This window comes from Lampetra planeri, chromosome 23 (genome assembly GCF_965212315.1).
Source record: "Lampetra planeri chromosome 23, kcLamPlan1.2.h2, whole genome shotgun sequence".
NCBI lineage: Eukaryota > Metazoa > Chordata > Hyperoartia > Petromyzontiformes > Petromyzontidae > Lampetra > Lampetra planeri.
Window position 1 is genome coordinate 305,773 of NC_136129.1, and position 11,125 is coordinate 316,897.

Here is an 11,125-nt window from a genome sequence, read left to right on the forward strand (position 1 = left end):
TGGCTTATCATCGTGTGGATATTTATAGCAGCCATATATTTTGTACTCTACTTTGATTCAACGGGTATCGTACAGACAACACCGCACTATGGGGATAATCCGAATCCTGTATGAACAGATGGTCAAATATTCAGCAGGAAGATTGTTGCAACATCAGCTGTGATAAAAACGTAAATCAAACACCCAACGCACACACACAGATGCACACAGGGACACCTACATTACGCACCCCATACATTGACATCTACGCGGCTTGTTCAATCCACTGCTAGATGAACGCCTCTCACGCACCGTGTGGGTGTGGCTGTGTGACCAAACCTCGTCACGCCGGCCACGCGTGGATGAATCAACTGCTGTATGAGGGCCTACCCCGAAACCGTCGGCGCTCTCTCACAATAAAAATGAAAAAAAGAGAGTAAAATAAACTGTAGTAAAAAAATGTAAATCAATTGAAAATAATAAAAGTTAAAAACCCACGACGTTTCGATCGCAAAACAAGCCGTCTTCATCAAGCGATGAGGCGATGAAGACCACTTGTGTTGCGATGGAAACGTCGTGGGTTTTTTGCTTTTATTATTTCCATTCATTTTATATTTTACTATTTTTAATTTTATTGGGGATTTTTTGCTATCATTATTTTCAATGTATAATTGTATTATAAAATGTTTAATATACATTTTTATTTATTGATTTTTTTTCTTATTTTTTTAAATCTACGTGACATTACCGAAAGAACCAAGAACATGAAGATGTGCATAATGATGTTGATGATGTGGACCATGATGATGTGGATGATGTGGATAATTATGATGTGGATGATGATGTAGATGATGCAGATGATCATGTGGATGGTGATGATGATGTGGATGAAGTTGATGATGTAGATTATGATATGGATGAAGATGATGTGGATGATGATGTGGGCGAAGATTATGTGGATGATGATCATGTGGATGATGATGATGTCCTCACCCTGCGCGTGTTCCCCACTCCACGTCTTCTTCCCCTTCTGCCGCTCAGAGTCTCACCCCAAGCTCGCCTCGCTCTCCCCCTCGCTTCTTCTTCACTCTCGAGGCCTCTCGTTCCACCCTCGCCACGCATCCCCTGAGCCCCCGATCCACGTCGATTTGGGTCGCAGCTGCTGAGTGGAGAGGCCCAAAACGCCGAGCGGCCAACAACTCAGAGCACTGCTCAAGATCGCTCTGCGTGCGTGTGGTTTTGTTCTGCCAAGTGGTCGTTATAGGCCGTGATTCGTGTCGGGGTGAAGCGGTCGCGTTGACCACCGTCACTCACGGGGTAGTGGACCCCCCGTGAGTGACCAACCGTCACTCACGGGGAGGCGGGGGGGGGGAGATGGCACGAGCCCCCCCCCTCGTGCTCCCCACGAGCCCCTCCCCGTGCCCCCCACGTGCCTCTCGCGTCTCCAACGTTGTAACGATGACGAGGGACCACGTGCCGAGTTTGAATGTCGCCATGTTGATGATCGTGGTCGTTGCCAAGGGACACGACGGTCACGTGAGGCCGGTAACGGTCACAGAACTCCAGCACGGTGAGAAGACCAGACGTGTTTGTGTGATTCTGCGTCGTCCCTGCTCTCTTGAACGTGAACAGCGGCGACACTTTCAACAACCTGAGAATCCCATCGACCGATTATGCCACGACAGCTTCCCCAAGGTGAGCATCGGACTTTTAAAGGGAAATTATCAACATTTTTACCCCAAAAATGTAAATTTCTCCCCTGCACACGCGCACACGCACGACACATACGAGACAGGCAGCATAGTAGATTAAGCTCAATGTTTAATTATATTCTACATTTGAAATTTTCGTGACTGCAGGGATCCACACTCTTTGGTTCTTTCGGTAAAGTCACGGACTTCAGCAATTGTTTCTTGCTGTGGTTGTCCCACCTGATGACGGACACTTGTGTTGCGCCCGAAACGTCGTGATTTAATTTATTAAAATGTATACCTACGTGACTTTAATTATATTGTACTAGATCTAGAATTAATATTGTACTAGCTTTACTACCCGGCTTCGCCCGGGACTTGGATTATTATCTTCGATTAATACACGGAGGGTGGGGGGGGGGGGTGCGTGACGTCAGTATGCACACTGCGTGACGTCACTAGGAATACTGCGTGACGTCACCGCTCCCTGGCCGTGCAAAATGTATCCATTAATGTACCCCCTCCCCCAAATACAAAAGTCTATTTTTATATTTTTTCCATTGCGTACTGTCTGGAAGTTACCCACATTCCAAATATCAAGTTTGTTGCATGTTGGGAAGTATGTTAAACATTTCGAACAGACACATTCAATAATGTACCGTTTTTGTATATAGATGAGGTAAAACGATCGTTAAAGTATTTATTCGTCCATATTTGGTCAGAAGACGACGTGAAAATAAATCGACACCACGTCAACAGCACTGCTGGGAAGGGAAACAGATACAATAGATGGCGCTGTTGAAGTCGGGCCATGACCCACGTCCACCTGCACCTATGGAGGCCGCAGAATCGCTATCGACACGGATCGTGCTGAGTGGTTGTGTTCTGGTCCAACCTGTTCACCACTGCCGACGCAGCAGCACCACCACCCGTACGGTTTAATTGCGTGATTGGTCGCTTTAAATAACCAATCTCGCGATGAATAGTCACTCAAAAGGCCCGAAACGCCGAGCGGCCAGCAACCAGCAGCAACTTCTAGAGATCGCTCTGCGTGTGGAGGTTTGGGGTTGGGTCAAGTGGTCGTTGAGAGTGAGTGTGAGAGTGTCGGGGTTCAAGCGGTCGCGTTGACCACCATCACTCACGGGATAGTGGAGCCCCCCGTGAGCGACCAACCGTCACTCACGGGGGGGGGCAGGGGGGGGGGGCAATGGGGGGGGGGGCAAGGGACCACCCGTGAGTTACCAACCTTCACTCACCAATTCAAAATCATGAACTTTATTAATCGTGGATAAATCCGATGAGCTATAAAGCTCTTTTAAACGGGTTCAGAAAATTACACCAATAACAACAAGTGAAAAGTATGAGAAAAGTAAGCTAATCCCGAAAACGAAATGAGCTCCACTCTTTTTTATTAAACCAGGTGAAGCCCACTGAGCTATTTAGTTCTTCAAAAGCGATCGACAGGCCCATGTCTGTCTACAGTGGGAAATGTAGAGCCGTGTGTTTGTCCGCAGTGTAAAATGTGATCGCTGTGCTTCTTCTCCTTCTTGCAGTTGGCGACCCCCGCGAGGGATCCCGCGGGGCTGTGCCCGGGACCCCCTCCCCGGATGAAGCCCGAGGCACGGCGCGGGTCGCCGTGCCGGAGCTGACGGGAGCCGCGCAGGCGGCGGCGGGGCCGCGTCTGAGGGCGGAGCCTCAGGTGAGGGGGAGGAGCCCCGGGTGGCGGGCGGGGCGGGGCCCGCTGGCGCCACTCAGCCAATCACAACGCTGGGAATGCACGAGTGGGGGAAATTGTTATTATATGACCATGATTGGCGCCGTATCGGGCAATGGTCCTTGTGCAGAGCACGTCAACAGTTGTTAGACCCTTTCATAACGTGGCCTATAGAGGGTGGCCCAAAAGTCAGGACACGCAAAGTTATTGTATTTATCTTAACAAATCACAAAGGGTCATTGAGTTTAATTTCAACAAATGTTAAAACTGATATCCATTACCATTTTGAAATGCATTTAGCACCTTTTTTAAATTACAGCTACCTTTTTTGCATGCATAACAACGAATTGAACTCGTTCGTCTTTAGTCAATGGCCTCTTCTTTGAATATTTTGTCAGTTTGAGGTTCCTCTAAAAATCTATCGTCTATATATATTTCAGAGACATTTTATGCAGATCACTTATCGGTTCATGGACTACATTTGATAAATTTTGGAGATAATTCATTCCCACGTGTGTTGGGATGCCAGTCCGGATGGGAGGATTAATTGTGGATGTGTTGACTGTGTTGCTGTGGCAGGGCCCAACCATGACTGTGGCAGCTGGAGCAGAGGGCACCTCGTTCGGCAACGACCTCACGGTCTTGGCCCCCACCTCGTCCAACGAGGTGCTGGTGGCGGCCGACGAGAGGCTCTGTATGCAACCCAGCTGCCTTCCCCATGGCCGGCCAGAACACTCCCTGGTGTCAGCCACAGCACGCGAGAACATCAGCGTGTCTGTGCTGCCTGCACCCCAAGGTGAGCGTGCGACCTCGTGACCTCTCGTTAGGGTGGCAGCCACCAACAGAAGGGCCGCTTTGGAGCCACTGCTGTTGCCCTTCATGAGCAACAGGGGGAGCTCAAAATACCCAGCGCCAACGTGACAGGCACATCACATTTGTCGCTAACTTGAGCCTTACACCTCAATGTGGGGTAAAATATTTCTGGTTAAGAGTAGCAGCACGGGTGCTGGATGGGGCCATTGAATTCAGTGCCATGTTTATCTACAGCATGGGTGGAAAAAACCCGATTTTTCCAGCGGCAGGCATCGGGTTTTTTCTTTAATACAATTAAACCCGATTTCGGGGAATTAAAACCTGGTTTAATGAATACGAAACTCTGATAGGCTTAGGCTGCTTCCTCCCTCATCGGTGCTGCTATCGTACTCGGGGCCTTCGGGCACGGGGTAGTCGTAGAATGCGGCGGGCAGGTTGGTCTTGATGAACACGAGCTTCTCCACAATCGTGGACGCCAGTGAGTTCCTTAGCTTGGAATGGATGAAGCCCATCGTTGATAAGTGCGGTTCTGCAATTAAAACCAATGAAACCGGATTTCTCCCAATCTCAGATGATCGGGTTTAATAAAAAAAGACAATTAAACTCGATTGTAAAAAACTCCACTGTGCCACCCTTGATCTACAGTGTGAAATGTAGAGCCGTGTGTTTATCCGTAGTACGAAATGTGATCACTGTGCTTCTTTTTTTGCAGTTGACGACCCTCGCGAGGGATCCCGCGGGGCTGTGCCCGGGACCCCCTCCCCGGATGAAGCCCGAGGCACGGCGCGGGTCGCCGTGCCGGAGCTGACGGGAGCCGCGCAGGCGGCGGCGGGGCCGCGTCTGAGGGCGGAGCCTCAGGTGAGGGGGAGGAGCCCCGGGTGGCGGGCGGGGCGGGGCCCGCTGGCGCCACTCAGCCAATCACAACGCTGGGAGTGCACGAATGGGGGGAAATTGTTATTGGATCATGATCAGCGCCGTTTCGGGCAATGGTCCTTGTGCAGAGCACGTCAACAGTTGTTAGACCCTTTCATAACGTGGCCTGTAGAGGGTGGCCCAAAATTCAGGACACGCAAAGTTATTGTATTTATCTTAACAAATCACAAAGGGTCATTGAGTTTAATTTTAACAAATGTTAAAACTGATATCCATTACCATTTTGAAATGCATTTAGCACCTTTTTTTAAAATTAAAGCTACCGTTTTTGCATGCATAACAACGAACTGAACGAGTTCAACTTTAGTCATTGGCCTCTTCTTTGAATATTTTGTCAGTTTGGGGTTCCTCTAAAAATCAATTGTCTATATATATTTCTGAGACATTTTATGTAGATCACTTATCGGTTCATGGACTACATTTGATACATTTTGGAGATAATTCATTCCCATGTGTGTTGGGATGCCAGTCCGGATGGGAGGATTAATTGTGGATGTGTTGACTGTGTTGCTGTGGCAGGGCCCAACCATGACTGTGGCAGCTGGAGCAGAGGGCACCTCGTTCGGTAACGACCTCACGGTCTTGGCCCCCACCTCGTCCAACGAGGTGCTGGTGGCGGCCGACGAGAGGCTCTGTATGCAACCCAGCTGCCTTCCCCATGGCCGGCCAGAACACTCCCTGGTGTCAGCCACAGCACGCGAGAACATCAGCGTGTCTGTGCTGCCTGCACCCCAAGGTGAGCGTGCGACCTCGTGACCTCTCGTTAGGGTGGCAGCCACCAACAGAAGGGCCGCTTTGGAGCCACTGCTGTTGCCCTTCATGAGCAACAGGGGGAGCTCAAAATACCCAGCGCCAACGTGACAGGCACATCACATTTGTCGCTAACTTGAGCCTTACACCTCAATGTGGGGTAAAATATTTCTGGTTAAGAGTAGCAGCACGGGTGCTGGATGGGGCCATTGAATTCAGTGCCATGTTTATCTACAGCATGGGTGGAAAAAACCCGATTTTTCCAGCGGCAGGCATCGGGTTTTTTCTTTAATACAATTAAACCCGATTTCGGGGAATTAAAACCTGGTTTAATGAATACGAAACTCTGATAGGCTTAGGCTGCTTCCTCCCTCATCGGTGCTGCTATCGTACTCGGGGCCTTCGGGCACGGGGTAGTCGTAGAATGCGGCGGGCAGGTTGGTCTTGATGAACACGAGCTTCTCCACAATCGTGGACGCCAGTGAGTTCCTTAGCTTGGAATGGATGAAGCCCATCGTTGATAAGTGCGGTTCTGCAATTAAAACCAATGAAACCGGATTTCTCCCAATCTCAGATGATCGGGTTTAATAAAAAAAGACAATTAAACTCGATTGTAAAAAACTCCACTGTGCCACCCTTGATCTACAGTGTGAAATGTAGAGCCGTGTGTTTATCCGTAGTACGAAATGTGATCACTGTGCTTCTTTTTTTGCAGTTGACGACCCTCGCGAGGGATCCCGCGGGGCTGTGCCCGGGACCCCCTCCCCGGATGAAGCCCGAGGCACGGCGCGGGTCGCCGTGCCGGAGCTGACGGGAGCCGCGCAGGCGGCGGCGGGGCCGCGTCTGAGGGCGGAGCCTCAGGTGAGGGGGAGGAGCCCCGGGTGGCGGGCGGGGCGGGGCCCGCTGGCGCCACTCAGCCAATCACAACGCTGGGAGTGCACGAATGGGGGGAAATTGTTATTGGATCATGATCAGCGCCGTTTCGGGCAATGGTCCTTGTGCAGAGCACGTCAACAGTTGTTAGACCCTTTCATAACGTGGCCTGTAGAGGGTGGCCCAAAATTCAGGACACGCAAAGTTATTGTATTTATCTTAACAAATCACAAAGGGTCATTGAGTTTAATTTTAACAAATGTTAAAACTGATATCCATTACCATTTTGAAATGCATTTAGCACCTTTTTTTAAAATTAAAGCTACCGTTTTTGCATGCATAACAACGAACTGAACGAGTTCAACTTTAGTCATTGGCCTCTTCTTTGAATATTTTGTCAGTTTGGGGTTCCTCTAAAAATCAATTGTCTATATATATTTCTGAGACATTTTATGTAGATCACTTATCGGTTCATGGACTACATTTGATACATTTTGGAGATAATTCATTCCCATGTGTGTTGGGATGCCAGTCCGGATGGGAGGATTAATTGTGGATGTGTTGACTGTGTTGCTGTGGCAGGGCCCAACCATGACTGTGGCAGCTGGAGCAGAGGGCACCTCGTTCGGTAACGACCTCACGGTCTTGGCCCCCACCTCGTCCAACGAGGTGCTGGTGGCGGCCGACGAGAGGCTCTGTATGCAACCCAGCTGCCTTCCCCATGGCCGGCCAGAACACTCCCTGGTGTCAGCCACAGCACGCAAAAACATCAGCGTGTCTGTGCTGCCTGCACCCCAAGGTGAGCGTGCGACCTCGTGACCTCTCGTTAGGGTGGCAGCCACCAACAGAAGGGCCGCTTTGGAGCCACTGCTGTTGCCCTTCATGAGCAACAGGGGGAGCTCAAAATACCCAGCGCCAACGTGACAGGCACATCACATTTGTCGCTAACTTGAGCCTTACACTTCAATGTGGGGTAAAATATTTCTGGTTAAGAGTAGCAGCACGGGTGCTGGATGGGGCCATTGAATCCAGTGCCATGTTTATCTACAGCATGGGTGGAAAAACCCCGATTTTTCCAGCGGCAGGCATCGGGTTTTTTCTTTAATACAATTAAACCCGATTTCGGGGAATTAAAACCTGGTTTAATGAATACGAAACTCTGATAGGCTTAGGCTGCTTCCTCCCTCATCGGTGCTGCTATCGTACTCGGGGCCGTCGGGCACGGGGTAGCCGTAGAATGCGGCGGGCAGGTTGGTTTTGATGAACACGAGCTTCTCCACAATCGTGGACGCCAGTGAGTTCCTTAGCTTGGAATGGATAAAGCCCATCGTTGATAAGTGCGGTTCTGCAATTAAAACCAATGAAACCGGATTTCTCCCAATCTCAGATGATCGGGTTTAATAAAAAAAGACAATTAAACCCGATTGTAAAAAACTCGACTGTGCCACCCTTGATCTACAGTGTGAAATGTAGAGCCGTGTGTTTATCCGTAGTACGAAATGTGATCACTGTGCTTCTTTTTTTTGCAGTTGACGACCCCCGCGAGGGATCCCTCGGGGCTGTGCCCGGGACTCCCTCCCCGGATGAAGCCCGAGGCACGGCGCGGGTCGCCGTGCCGGAGCTGACGGGAGCCGCGCAAGCGACGGCGGGGCCGCATCTGAGGGCGGAGCCTCAGGTGAGGGGGAGGAGCCCCGGGTGGCGGGTGGGGCGGGGCCCGCTGGCGCCACTCAGCCAATCACAACGCTGGGAGTGCACGGGGGGTGGGGGACTTGTTACAGTAAAATGATAGGCGACGTTTCAGACAATGGCCCTTCTGCAGAGCACATCACAAATCTTTTTTTTTCATTTACATAACGTCGCCTATAGAACGTTGCCCCAAAAGTCAGGACACAGAGTTACCGTATGTAAATTTCGATTTAAAGCTTTCGTGACTGCAGGAATTCATCTTCTTGGTTTTTTCGGTAAAGTCACTTCCCTTCTACGTGACTTTACCGAAAAAAACAAGAAGATGAATTACCGTATGTATTTGAACCAGTCACAGAGGATGTTATCAATATTAATGATAGGTAAATTGTTTACTTTAAAAATAAATTATTAGAACGGTGTAATGTCAGTGTTAAGATAAATTAAATAACCGTGTCTTAACTTTGGGGCCAACCTGTATTTTGCACTCCTATTATGTGTGTGTTGTTCGTTGTTGTAACATTCTTACCCGCCCCGACTGGACATGTGAAAAAGAGCTTTATAGCTCATCGGATTCCTCCCGTATAAATATTCTGACTTTGATAATAACGTGTATTACATATATAAAGTATTCTTAAATATATAAAAGCGACATTTCAGTCAATGCCCCTTTTTCAGAGCACATCACAGTTGGCCCTTCATGACGTCGTTTGTAAGAGGGTGGCCGAAAAATCAGGATACATTGGGTTATTGTATTTATTTGAACAAATCACGGAGGATTATTTAATTTAATTTTAACAAATGTTAAAAATGAATTTGATTAACATTAATGTTAGATTTATCTTCTGAAATGCATTTATGACCTCTTTTAAACTACAGCTGCCTTCTCTCTCGCATGCATAACAAATTGAATTAGTTCATCTTTAGTCAATGGCCGTTCTTCATATAATATTTTACGAGTTAAAGTGAGTTTGAGGTTACTTTAAAAATATAATGTAAATATAAATTTACTTCTGAGACATTTTATGCAGATCGCCCATAGGTTCATGGACTAAAATTGTATTTCTTTTGGTGATAAAACAGTCCCACGTGTGTTGGGATCCCAGTCGAGATGGGAGGAGTAATTGTGGATGTGTTGACTGCGTTGCTGTGGCAGGACCCAACCACGACTGTGGCGTGTGGAGCAGAGGGCACCTCATCCGGCAACGACCTCACGGTCTTGGCCCCCACCTCGTCCAACGAGGTGCTGGCGGCGGCCGACGAGTGGCTCTGCACGCAACCCTGCTGCCTTCCCCATGGCCGGCCGGAACCCTCCCCTGTACCAGCCACAGAGAACATCAGCGTGTCTGTGCCTGCACCCCAAGGTGAGTGTGCAATCACGCGACGTCGTGGCATCTCATTAGGGTGGCAGCCACCAACGCAAGGGCCGTTTTGGAGCCACTGCTGTTGCCGTTCATGAGTAACACAGGGAGCTGAAAACACCCAGCAGCCAACGCGACAGGCAAATCCTATTTCCCGCGAACTTGAACCTGAAAATTAAATGTGGAGCAAAATCTTCATGGTTAAGAGTAGCAGCACGGGTGATAGCTGGGGCCACTGAATATCCACGCCAGCCCCATCGGCAGAGCAGCGCCCTGCGATGACACCGGCTTCCGCCACCACCGTACCCTTTGTGCAGAGGAGGACGATGGCATTCCGGCGGCACGGCTCTCGCTGTTTGCACCCGAGCGGCTGAACCTCAGGTGGGAGAGCGACGTCTGCAAGGGTGCCGGCCTGCGCAACCTGGGGAACACCTGCTTCCTCAACGCCACGCTGCAGTGCCTCGCCTACACGCCGCCGCTCGCCAACTACCTGCTGCTGCAAGAGCACTGCAGCACCTGTAAGTACCCTCCCCCCTGGCACTCTCGTTACCCATGGGCTACGTTATTGTGTCAGTTATTTTGCTGCGATACATTTCCCACGTGATAAGCCACTTCGTTAAGCCATCATTTGTGGTCCAGGTCGCTTCTGAAGAAGCTAATTGATCAGTGGGCTTTATCTGGTAAGATGAAAAAATAAGTTTAGTTTTATTTGTAGATTTTTAAAAGGTGATTTGTTTACCTTACCAATACTTTGTACTCTTATCGTTTTTTGTATTGTTTGGTGTTGTAATGTTCTGACCCAGTGCCCCTACTCGACATTTTTTAAACAAAACCTCTTAGCTTATCGGATTCCTCCAGTATAAATATTCAGATTTTGATAAACACGAGCACATGTGGCGATAATTTTTAATAGGTCGGACAAATGTTGCTTTGGCTTGTAAATCATCTTGTGATGCAATTGGTACTTAGACGCAACATTCATTGCGATTGTTGCTGGTGCCAGGATTCTAGCCTTTCTTGTTACTCCCCAGCTGGGCTGAGTGCGAGTGGCGTGCGCTGACGGATTGTGCCACCTGTGCCCTCGTTCGCAGGTCAACAGAGCGACTTTTGCCTGATGTGTGTCATGGAGCATCACGTTGTCAGCACGTTCAACAACTCGCAGAGAGTGCTGACACCCAAGGTCATCACTAAGAACATCACGCGTGAGTCCCACAACTACGTTCACACTTGCACTCTGAGAAGTTATCCCCCGCGATCTTTCTCCATCTGTGTTCCAAGTCCTTTGCACCACTCCTTTTGCCATATCTGTTGGGGAGCTCTTTAAGGAT